This window comes from Rattus norvegicus, chromosome X, assembly GCF_036323735.1.
Source record: "Rattus norvegicus strain BN/NHsdMcwi chromosome X, GRCr8, whole genome shotgun sequence".
Classification (NCBI taxonomy): domain Eukaryota; kingdom Metazoa; phylum Chordata; class Mammalia; order Rodentia; family Muridae; genus Rattus; species Rattus norvegicus.
The window spans coordinates 139,351,040-139,363,342 of record NC_086039.1 but is presented as its reverse complement, the minus strand read 5'-3'; the positions used below and the strand labels follow the sequence as shown (position 1 = coordinate 139,363,342).

Below are 12,303 nucleotides of genomic sequence, written 5' to 3'. Positions count from 1 at the left end.
CAGGGCTTCAACTGCATATGTAGCAGAGAATAGCCTTGTTGGGGCACCAGTGGAAGGGGAAGCCCTGGGTCCTGCCAAAGTTGGACCCCCAGTGCAGAGGATTGTTGCAGAGGTGGAGGTGGCAGTAAGGGGAGTAGATGGGGAGAGGAACACCCTTATAAAAGGGGAGGGGGCTTATGGACAGGAAAACAGGAAAGGGAATAACATTTGAAATATAAATCAAAAAAAAAAAAAGAACAAACCAGCAAGAAGTTGGGCTTCCACACAAAATATAAAAGGCGAAAGCCTGTCTTTTACTAGAGGGGTTTAAAAACATTTTTCTTAAAGGTATATCTTAGCTAACAAATGATGGGTTTCAGCATCTTCCTACTACATTCTGAAACACAAACTATTTGTTGCATCTTGATGGCCCAAGTCACAGCAGGATTACATATCAAACAGTGTACTATTTGTGGTAGCAAAAGCCTTCAGACAAGAATTCTTTCCGTTTCTTCTCAAGGCATTGAATTAGGTGATGTCTTTTAAATCTGAAAATAAAAAATACATGTAATTTTTAAAATGGCTCCTTTTTATTTTTATGTGTATTGGTGTTTTGTTCGTATGTATGTGTTAAGGTGTCATATCCTCTGGAACTCCAGTTACAGGCTACTGTGAGCTGCCATGCAGGTGCTATGAACTGAACCATGGTCCTCTGGAAGAGCAGCCAGTGCTCTTAACCTGTGAACCATGTCTCCCACCTACATGCCATGTTCTGCGTGATGCAAAGCAAGGGGTCACCACGGTAACTGCATCCCAGGTACGCCACTAGGTGTGTGCCTGGTACACCAATATGAAGTGTGTTTGCTAAGGGACAGTGTCCACCTCAATATTACAGTGACAAAGGAGCACTGAGTGGGCCCGGAAGGAAGTGTCAAACACAGGTGACATCAACCTAAGTGTCTATGTCCCCAGCCTTCACTATAAGGTGAGGGCCAGGGATTGAGAGACTCAAGGCAAGTGCCGCCCCACCCCTCACTGCAGTGACCCCACAGCTTGGAGGCATGCAGTCCCCCTGTGCACCCACCTTGCCGCCTCCTTGATGGAGAACTCAACAAACTGTATCCTGACTTCCAGAGGTCCTTGCACTTCTTCCAGGATCTCGAAAAGCCTTCCGTATTCTGAAGAGAGTATAAGAATGCTTGAGTCTTTCTTAGAGGTGAAATAGAAGTGGATGTGGGCAGATCGGTGTATTCCCCGGGAATATGCTTTTCTGGTCAAGGATGTTAATGGGTGGGCGTGTGTTCTAAATGCCTATGCAGATACTAATGTGATTCTTATGAGCAATAACCAGGTAACATTGCAGATGAAAGATGGGGTCTGCTGAGAGGTTTTAGTCCGAGTAAAAAGTGACTGTGCTAAATTATATAGAAAACCTTGCTTGTGGCAAAGGCTTTCTCTCAGGAGGCGGTTTCAGGTTATTCTAATCATACCACTAGAGAAGCTTCAGAGAAATCTCTCCTTGCAGCAGACAGGAACTAACCGAGAGGACTACAAGAGGACAATGTGCAGAGTAACAGACTCAGCAGCTCTCAGTCTGTCTGTGATGTCTTCATCAAAGCCCTCCCCTTAAGGTTCAGGCAGGGATCTATGCAGAAGAGGAGACAGAAAGATTGTAACAGCCAAAAATGGTGGATAACTCCAAGATAAGGGTCTTCCAGACACAGCAGAACTAATACACATGTAAACTCCTGCATAAGATATTGTACATATTCAAACCAGACAACATCCTAGTCTGGAGAGGGATAAGGAGACACTAAGTTCCACCCTTAGCAAAGAAATTATTTGCAATTAGAGCCTTCTAGCAAAAGGAGAATCAGTTTTCTCCAATTGAGTGTCAGAAAGTATATCAATCACACTCCAGAGCAGGCCCCATGCCCAGGAGAATTTGGCCAACCTAAAATAGACCATATATTTTGTTAGTTTGGTTGTTGGTTGGTTTGGGTATGGTATGTGTGTGTGTGTGTGTGTGTGTGTGTGTGTGTGTGTGTGTGCGCGCGCGTGTGTGTGCGCGCGTGCGCACCTGTCTGTCTGTCTGTGTCTGTGTTTTGGTGTGTCTGTGAATATGAGCATGCTTGCCTTTGTTTGTGTTTTTGTTTATTATTTTTGAGAGAGATGGGGAGAGATACAGAGCATTTAGTTGGATGGGTAAGAAAGTGGGAAGGATCTGGGAGGAGAAAGAATATGATCAAAATAAAAAAATTAATAGAAAATGTAGATACGTCCCTTTGTTTAGTAGCCATTGTCCCAGTACTTACTTCGTCCAAATCTTCGAATTTCCTTCATTAGCTGACGTTTTATATCAGCATTAAATGCTGCATGGCTTACTGTGTACCCACTGGACATGCCTTCACCTGCAGTCAGGGCTGCAACATTGGGGGCACCTGCAGGGGTGTCAGTGCTAACAATTCCTCCTGTAAATGTGGCATCCCCACCTTCAGGAAGTAACCCTGCATTGATAAGATAAGTACGTCTGTCAGATGGAGCACTCTTTCTCAGAGCCCATTTTGGGGAGCCTTTAGTCGTTCTGACTACCTTCCATCATCCCCTCCTGGGCCTTTTGGCCAACAATAGAACCTGGAGAGCAAAGAGAAAACGGTGAACTGTGAAATGAGTGAGCTCTGTTGCCTGGCAAGAGCATTCCACTCTCCTTGGGGTCTAAGATGATTTCTGAGGCAGAGAGCATACCAGAGAGAAATCTCACCCATGACAAATTGACCACAGGACACAGTGTGCCTTCTGGATCCATGAAAGTTCACACAGACGAGTTGGACAGGACAATGGAGAAGCAAACATGGGCAGATCCCTGGTGTGCATGGTTTTGTCTCACCTCGATGTACTTAAGAGAATGGAAACGTCACATGGAGTGGGCACATAGGTTATTTTTACAGGTTGGAGCAATGGCTCAGCAGTTAAGTGTACATACTGCTTTTGCAAGTTCAATCCCCAGCACCCACACTGAGCAGCTCAATTGGCCTGCCTATAATCTCAATGGGAGGGAGGCAAATGCAGATCTCTGTATCAAGCCCACTGGCTAGACTAGCTGAATTAGCAAGTTCTGGGTTCAAGTGAGATACTGTGGCAACAAAGAAGGCAAAGAGTGATTATGCAACATACCAGCATTCAGAGGGCGTGAGTCCTTTGGCCCCCAGGACAAACACACACACACACACCCACAAATACACATAACTAAAATAATAAATCTTTAAAAAAATATTGCTACTTCATCCCAAATCCCAATCTGCGAATGATGTCACTCTTCTTTCTCTTCTATGTGAATTATTTTCCCTGAAGTTCCTATGTCACTGACTCATCTTCCATTGCGTCAGACACCAGCCGGGATGTGGTGACAGGTAGAAAAGTAGACAGACAAGATCTTCCCTTGCCCTAACAGAACTCAGTGCCTTGGGGACATCAGGGTGGTCCTGCACTCAGCTATCTGGAGTTCACAGTTGTTCTTGCGTTAATGAAATTAGCTTGGATGTATAAAGGAGAAACAGAGGGAACCCATAGGGCCACTGGGATGCTCGTGGGGCCTTTAAGAACGGTCCTCTGAGCAGAGCCTAGGGGAAAAAACAAAGGCAACCTGTGCAGATGCAGAGGAAGGGACTCAGGGATATGAGTCTGAGGCCACCAGGAGAGGTAGAGGTTGTGAGAAGGAAACTGTTGTAACCTAGGAGAGGGACAAGTGGTGGGATGACATGTACAGGCTCGTGTAGGCCACACACTCAACACAGAGGATGGGCTTTCAGCATGGGTGTGGCATGGGCTCCTTTTCCTGTCACTGTCTTCATCCAAGCTGCAGACATAGACATGATGGTCAGGCCTGTTGCTACCCATACCTTTCTTCTCAGCACTCAGGAGGCAGACAGAGGTTATCCCTATGAGTTCAAGACCATCTTGGTCAACATAACAAGTTCTGTTGTGTCATAGTGAGACACAATGAGACCCTGTCCCAATAAAACCACAAACAAAGCTAATCTTTGGCAATGGAGAGATGGCTTAAAATTTAAAAATGCCTGTCGCTCTTCCAGAGGACCTGAGTTCAGTTCTCCGCATCCAGGTTGGTTCCCAACTGCCGGTAACTTCAATTCCAGGTGGTGTAATCTCCTCTTCTGGCCTCCACATCCACCCCCCCACACAAAGACAAGTACATAAATAAAATAATAGGAGAAGTAGACAGCAATGGGAAAGACACAGAACAGAGGAGATATTTGGGTGCTTTGTGGTAATCGATCAGGCCCGAGTAGACTGTAATGCCACATGCAAATGGTCTGAATCAGAAAGCATTGCATGGTTAAGCAACTGAGCAAAAGAAAAGGGAGAGAAACAATGGCAAAGATTCACCATAAGGAGCAGAAATACAAAGCAGATCATGGAAACCACGGTAAATGGCCACAAATGAAGAAGCCAGCCCGTACAGAGCGTACAAAGCACGCTCAGCTAGCCCGCTGGTGGTGGCATGCACCTTTAATCCTAGCACTTGGGAGACAGTGGCAGGTGGCTCTCTGAATTTGAAGCCAGCCTGATCTACAGAGTGAGTTCCAGGACAACACTATCTTGACAGACGGAACAACAACAACAACAGCAACAACAACAACAACAACAACAACAACAGCAACAACAACAACACAAACAAATGAAAAAAATTCTCAGCAATGAAAGAATGATGCCATCTCAAATTGTTGATGCTGTCCCCGACAGTTTCAGGTATGAGGGACACAAGAGACCCTATGAAGTACAACATGAAGGAGAGGTTGGGACAGGAAAGAAGACACACAACCAGATGCTGAGCATAGGTCAGGGGAGACAGCACTTCTGCCCTCTGTCAGAGCTTATCCCATCCAAGTGCAGGAAGCTGCTTTAGACCTGCCATGCTTCATGTAGGGCACGACATCATTTTCATCATTCTACATATGCTGCCTTCCATTTGCAAACATACCAGGATCTGTCTAGCCACAGGGGACCAAATTACCTTCTCCCTTAACAACGACTGAGGCCTTAAGATGAGGTTCTCCCTCTCCTTTCTTCACTGGCTCCATCATCATAATGCGCCTCATTTTGGATAAAGGAAGACCTGTTTCTTCTCCAGCATGATCCTCTTCCTTCTGAGAGCACATAGAAAGCTCTTCGCCTCCTTCAGCCATCATCTATGTGTAGAAAACATTAACACCTTTATGTCATTAATGACAAAATCCAAACATGCAACATTGCAAAAGGAAAGAAAGAGCAAAGCATCTGGGCTGGAAAGATGGTTAAATGGTCAAGAGCATTGGCTGCTCCTCCATAGGACTTACGGTTGGTTCCCAGCATCCATCTAGTGCCTCACAACTGAGGAGCTAATTCTTTATCTGGCAACTGCCAGCAACGGGCGGGCATACACATGGTATACAAAATTATATGCAAGCAAAATATTCCCCCATATAAAAGAAATAAAGCAGAGTTTCTAAGGTAAGACTGCAGTTTGCAAGTTTCATCTAAATAACAATTGAAATGTAAATAAGAAATACCCAATTTAATAAAGATGGAGAAAAAAACTAAAAGAAAAAAGTTTCATCTGTGTGGTTCTGCACTGAGAAAAGTCAGCAAAACACATAAACCCCAAAATGTGAAAAAGCAAGGGTATGGTGACCCCTCCAAAAGCTTATGATTTGGGGCTAGAGAGATGGCTCAGTGGTAAAGAACACTGACTGTCCTTCCAGAGATCCTGAGTTCAATTCCCAGCAACTACATGGTGGCTCACAACTGTCTTAACTCCAAGATCTGACACCCTCACACAGACATACCTGCAGGCAAAAACCAGTACATATAAAACAAAACAAAAAAAGCTTTTGTCTCCTTGATAAATAAACTGAAAATATTTAAATGTTTCCTGTGCAAAAAAAATCAGAACTTCAGTGTGTTAAATAATCTCCAAATTCAAAGAGGGTCACAAGAAATGGAAGAATGAAAGAAAAAAGGATTCATAAAGTAGGTGAAAAATTTGCCAATGAGATAGATTCCTATAGAGAGGGAAGAACTAGTCACATATCTTGGAAATGCAAAGGTTAAGAAACATTTAACAATACAAAAACAAAAACAAAAACAAAAAAAGGGGGCAGGGTAAAAAAAAAAAGGAAAGAAACCATTTAACAGAAAGCATCTGGACCAGGAATTAAATACACAATTGAGGAATCATTGCACTCACACAAAATAAATCAAATAAAAACCATAGTTATCATGACATCAGCGTTCAGGGAACATTGGGACATGATCAAGAAACCAATCCTGGCTAGAGAGATGGTTCAGCTATCTAGCAAACTTCTTGCTCTTTCAGAGGACCCTTATTTGATTGCCAGCATATAGGTGGTGGTCCACAGCTATCCATAAATTCAGTGTCAGGGAATCCAACGCCCTCTCCTGACCTCTGTGAAGGCACACACCTGATGCACATCAGTACATACAGGTAAAACATCCACATAGACAGACAGACAGACAGACAGACAGACAGACAGACAGATGATAGATAGATGGACGGACAGACAGATAGATGACAGGTAGATTTTTTTTTAAAGAGACCACTTCTATGAACTTTTGGCTTAAAAAAAAAGGAACCAAGTTGGTCTAAGCACATAAACTCTATTTTGTGAAAGACAGCAGAAAATCTCCCAAATCTTGGGGAAAAGATGTGGTTATGTAAGTAGAAGAGGAATCTGGAAACCCAACTAGACAAGACCAGAAAACCACCTTCACATATCATGTCATTGAGGTTCTAATGTGGAGGGACCAGAACAAAAGAAAAATGCTGGCAGCCATATGACAAGGCACACCCATGAGAACCAGAAGACTTCTGTGAAGAAAGCTTAAAGCCAGGAGCTCAAGCACTGATAACTGTAAGGCCTTATGGGAGTTGTTTTTCTCTCCACCAGGTGGGTCTCAGGGATCGAACTCAGGTCATCAAGCTTGGACGACCTGACATATATTTCTGGCCAATATTTCAACTTTTGAAAGTTAGTAACCAGCTGGCATGCCTTGAATCCCATTACTTAGGAGGCAAAAGCAGAGTGAATCCTAGGACAGCCTAGTCTACATAGTGGGTTCAGAACACCCAAGGATATATATAGAGACCCTTTCTGAAAAAAAGAAAGAAACAAATAAAGAAGAAAGAAAATGGGGAGAGGGAAGTCAGAAAGTGACAGCTAAGTTTACTATTCTAGCACTTTTTTATCCTTAAAAGTCAAAGGAGAAATAAAGTCCTTTCATAATAAAGATGACCTAAACCTTCATCACCACTAAGCTATCACAAAAAAGATAGTTAATAGAATATTAAACACAGAGATAGGATACACAGCAGCATGAAAGCTTGATGAATAAAAATAGAAGAATAGAACTATTGCTAAGTAGGAATTTGGAAAGGGGCAAATCTTTTTACCTCAGCAAACCCACAAAGCTTTCGGCTGAACAGAGGAGAAATTTATACAGACCTCATAAATATGAACAGTCTTTATTTTTTTTTTCGGAGCTGGGGACCGAACCCAGGGCCTTGCGCTACCTAGGCAAGCGCTCTACCACTGAGCTAAATCCCCAACCCCTAAATATGAACAGTCTTAATTCTCCAACTACAATATGCACACTGGATGAAGGGATTCAAAGTAAGATTCAACTGTTTCGTGCCTCAAGGAACTTCATGGTCAACGATAAACAAAATCAGCAAACACGAAACTGTAAAATATTGCATTCCCATGCAAACAGAATCTATGAGCAAGCAAGGGCAGGTATACTCATACCTGAAAAAGAAGCTGACCGCAAGATAAAAATTATAAAAAGAGATAAAGAAGGCCACCGCATCTTATAAAAGAGAACAATCCATCCAAAAGATATAACAATTGAAAATACACACAGCAAATGTTAGCTCACCCAATTTTTTAAAAATACATGAGGGAAGTGACCTTGGTGACACCCACAGTCATGATGGAGGCCAATTTAACATTTAACAAATAATAATAATAATAAAATGTGTCTTCAAACTAACAACAAACCAATCTATGGGAACATCAAATTCCATTTCAAAACCACGCATTTCCTCCCCAATTTTACAAACAAGACAGGTATGCACGCTCTCTACCCAGCAAAATGCCAAGTCTCCCAATGCTATAGCAGAGGCAGAGAAACACAAAAGCACAAAAGCTGGAGAGGAACAAGTGCAAGATTCATTAACCACATGTGACATTTCTATATGGAGAGAGCATTTAAAATGGTGCAAAAACGATTGTAGTTACTCAGTGACAATGGCCACGTTTCTGGACCCAGGGCAAAGAGTCACAAGCCACTATATTTCTGTATAGTAAGCACAAATAATTAGTAAATAAACGTCAAAATATCAATTAAAGCATGAGTGCAAACCTTGAATACCTAAGGATATACAGGCAGATGTGCTAATGCATTACATAGAAAGTACAGACCATCATTTAGAGAAAATGGAGACTTCAGTAAATTGAATATTCTTTCTATGAAGCAGAAGTCATGTTTTCAAAGCTCATTAACATTAATGCCTTCTAGAAAGATAATAACACTTTCATGCAAAATCCCACTCTAACTGATTCTGAAAGATGCCAAGTTGATAATGATACGAATGTAAAATGCTAGACTATTCTATCCAGACTTTAAGTCAAACAACCCCATTAGAAGAAACATTTCCACACAGGAGTTTTAAAAGCAAAGCAGGGCTGGGGAGATAGCTGTCTGTCAAGGGCTTACCTTGAAACCATTAGGATTTACGTTTGAATCTCAGAACCTGCATAAAGATGCCGTGTGCAGTGCTGTTCACCTGTAAGCCCAGCAGCAATAGGGAGGCAGAGGTATGCAGAACGTATACATGGGGCTCGTTGGCCAACCAGCCTAACTGGTCAGTTTCAGACCATTGAGAGACCATCTCAAAGGAGGTGGACAGCAGCCCTGAAGATGGCACTTGAGGTTATCCTCTGATCTCCACATGCATGTGTATACACATGCACATACTTCCACATATAGCTCACACATTTAAAAACCAATATAAGTGAAATCACATGGTCACACAGCAAAGATTGGCAAATTCAGCATTGGGAGAGGATCTAGGCATCTAGAAACAAGTATGGAAAGACATGTACAGCACCTAGACCAGCAAACCATTCTGGAAAGTACACTGAATAAGCCACACCAAGAACCTTTTCTGCTCAGGGCTGCTCTGTGGGCACAGCAGCATGACATTAGGAGATATTTATTGCTATACTCCCTCAGCAGAATAAAGTTTCTTTTAAGTCTTTGTAACACTGCATTCTACTTGCCCTTCCTTGAGTTCCTCTCCTCCCCACAGTTCCCTTACTAGGTGCCGAACCTCGGGGATTATTCAGGTTGTGGCACAAGAAACGGAAGTTTAAAAGTTGGAGAAGCTGTTTCTTGCTTAAGTGGGAATTAACCCAGAGGCCCACGGCTGGACAATGCGGAGAGTGAGAGACTTTAGAGAACTCAGCCCTAAATGGGATGTCTTTGCCAACCCCTCCCCTCAAGGCTCAGTAGTCTATGTAGAAGAGGAGGCAGAACAATTGTAAGAGGCAGGAAACAGTTTCTTCCAGAAACAAAAGGACCGATACACATATGACTTCACAGAGACTATAGCAGCACCCACAAGACCTGCACATATTCAAACCAGACTCGGTCTTTTATTTATTTGTTTATTATTTATTTATTTACTGATTGATTGATTGATTGATTGATTGATTGATTGATTGATACAAATCTCACTGCTAGGTAGCCCAAACATAGACTTTCAGCTTGCAAGTAGATAGGATTATAGTCTTGTGCCACCAGGCAATCTTAACTAAAGATTTGTTGGAAGAATAAATGTACTGGCCACAAAGATTAATTGAAGTTTAATATCCATTCGACTAAAAGACATCATTTCCAAGTGTTATTACTGGGACATTCTTGCAACCCTAGCATTGGGGAGGCTATGGCAGAAGGATGCAGTTTGAGGCTGGTTTGGTCTACACAGCAAAAACCCAACGGAAATTAAAAAAAAAAAGAAGTTTAAAAATAGAAAGGAAACAAAGAGGAAAATTTAAAATTCTCAACTTACATGTGTGCATATATGTGTAAAAAATAAGTGGAATTGTCCAGGTATGGTACTACATACTCATAACTCCAGCACTTGGGACGCTGAGGCAGGAGTGGCGTTCATAGTTAGCTATAGTTGGAAAGCAAATTTGAGGCCAGCCTAGGGTCTGAGACCCTGTGTCCAAATGACAACAATAATAGCGGCAGCAGCAGCAGCACCAGCAGTCGCTGTAGCAGCAGCAACAGTGACAACAAGAACTGAGCAGAATTCCGGATATATGCAGAACTGCAAGTTTGTACAGGAAGTCAGAAACACTATGGTTCTCAATGTTGCTAGTCATTAAAGAAATGCAGGTTCAGACACAATGAGTGATCTATGCCCTGCTCACTTGAGTGGCAAAAATTCACATTGGGGGAAGTAGGTAGTTCAGTTGGAAGTTCTCCAAATTACTGGATTCAGGTGCCCAAGACGAAAAGAGCCAGGCAGAATGTCCCACCCTATGGCTCAAGCCAATCATCCTGGTGTCTCTACTTACCACCAATGTTCAGGAAAAGTATTCTCCTAAACCATCCCCCTAGGGCATGAACGAAGCTCTGCAGCTGACTATCCCACATGACTGAGGTCAAGAATCCAAGCAAAGCCACCCCTTATGGGTAATTGAGGCATCTCCCAACATCAAAAAGTCAAGAAAAATCACCACCCCTGGGTGGCTGAAGTCAGGTTCCAGCCTGACTGTTTCTAAGAAATTTGCTACCCCTGGGTAGAGTTAAGGTCCAACATAGCTGACTCCAACGACCCAGGAAAAAGTGCCCAAGAAGGCTCAGTTCCAAAACACAAGGAAATTGGTCATCCCTCTGTAGCTGGGACCAGGCCCTAGCCTGGCTGAGTTTGAGAATACAAGGAAAATTCCCACCCGAGTTAATGAGAACCTTCCCAACATGGCTGACTCAGAGAAACAAACAAAACCATCCCCTCTCAATAGATGAGGCCAGCTCTTCAGGATTTTCCTCATGCGAGGCTGAGAAGACACAGTCAAATTCGAAACCAAATTCCAAGCAGAGACTTACACTTGATGGAACCCTTTTCAGCTTCAAAAGTAGCAGAAGAGTCACAGAGACAAAGGTCAAGAATCCTGCTAAAGAGAGGTTGAACAGAACCCGTTGAGCCTCACCCGCTCTCCTCCCAACATCACAGAATTCTATCCTCCTCGGGATTCTTTGTGCATGCGCAGAGAAGTTGCGTGCTCTGAGCAGATTAGTTACTGGCTGGGCAGAAGGTCCCAGAAAACCGAGGTAGAACCCTACCGAAGGAAAGCCTGCTCTAGTCCAGAGAACAGTTGGGGACTTGCAGGAAATCCATTCTGTACCTCTGAACAAACGGCTACCCATCAGAGGTATCCTAAAGAGCCATCATAAATATCCTATGGAATAGGACTCCATGATAAACTGAGAATGCTCAACTCGGAGTTGCCTTCCACGCTAAATAAGAGCATTCACCTAGGGAACAGCATATGCATCTCAGCGCTGCACTCTTGATGTCATGGAAGCCTAGTGATTGTGCAGTTGTGTGCAGGGTAGTTACTTGGGAACATTGTAGAAAGCCTTTCTCTGAGTCTGAGCCACTGGGAAATGCTTCCCTAGTGTCTGGAACGAAATGAAATAAAGGGGCACTAGTCTTGGCAGAAGGACTCTGATTTATTAGTGACTGAGAGGACTAGAAAAGAAGTAAATGGCCAGCTATTGCTGCAGGGCCTGTACCTTGCCACAGATAACTCACAGATGATCTGTGGGGGACCAACCAGAATCTGCTATACACACGCCTGGAGATCAGGAAAACTGGCTGCCACCAGCCCAGAAAAACAGGAAGCTGGGCTTTATACTGTCCAGGAGTCCTCTGTAGGCAGACATCAATGACAATTGCCGCAAGAAAGACCTTTAAAGGAATCAGAATATTCATGGAGCAGGACAGAAGAGTGATTTTGGAGGTGGTGAGCAAAATCAGTTGTCGTCCTATGTGGTCTTCGATAGATATGTGGGATATAGTTGGTTTTTAGCATTGTTCAAGTCCTGCCAGTTTCTTCTCTTTTTTTTTTCTTTCTTTTACTGGATATTTTTAAATTTACATTTCAAATGTTATTCCCTTTCCCGATTTCCCAGACATAAGCTCCCAATCCCATCCCCCTCCCCCTTCTTCTA

At 43.1% G+C, this 12,303-nt stretch overlaps 1 protein-coding gene across 2 annotated transcripts in view; it reads right to left on the bottom strand.

Annotated features, from left to right (window-relative positions):
* Window positions 1–252: 252 nt before the first annotated feature.
* The window catches only part of Ints6l (integrator complex subunit 6 like), a 67,601-nt gene continuing 55,550 nt past the window's right edge, over window positions 253–12,303 (bottom strand). Inside the window, exons 16-18 of one of the 2 annotated variants that reach the window (XR_005498518.2) lie at window positions 1,520–5,186; window positions 1,064–1,157; window positions 253–527 (exon numbers count right to left, since the gene is read on the bottom strand). The gene's annotated coding sequence lies outside the window, so the exon portion shown is untranslated. Of the gene's footprint in view, window positions 528–1,063; window positions 5,187–12,303 lie in introns of both variants that reach the window. The other variant, XR_005498516.2, reaches the window with a different exon arrangement.